This window comes from Nestor notabilis, unplaced genomic scaffold (assembly GCF_000696875.1).
Source record: "Nestor notabilis isolate BGI_N333 unplaced genomic scaffold, ASM69687v1 scaffold17372, whole genome shotgun sequence".
In the NCBI taxonomy this organism is placed as follows: Eukaryota; Metazoa; Chordata; class Aves; order Psittaciformes; family Psittacidae; genus Nestor; species Nestor notabilis.
The window spans coordinates 1,443-1,763 of NW_009918080.1; positions in this window are offsets into that span (position 1 = coordinate 1,443).

The following is a 321-nucleotide window of genomic DNA, read 5'->3' on the forward strand; positions in this document are numbered from 1 at the left end:
ATGAACCTTGGAGAGTTTCCCAACAGAAGGAAAAGCACATTGATGGGTCTTGTTTCTCTTTTAAAGTGATGCTCTTGGGTTTCAAGCCAATGTTGTGTGTGTTCCTCAACAGGATTGAAGTGGAAGAGCCTGTCTCAGAATCCTCCCCTTCTTCTGAGCTCATCTGGGAGCACCGTGTCCAGAGGAGGCCCCGGGGCTGCTGCGAGGGCTGGAGCAGCTCTGCTCTGGAGCCAAGCTGAGAGAGCTGGGCTGGGGCAGCTGGAGAAGAGAAGGCTCCTGAAGGGGACACCTTAGAGCAGCTCCAGGGCCTAAAGGGGCTAC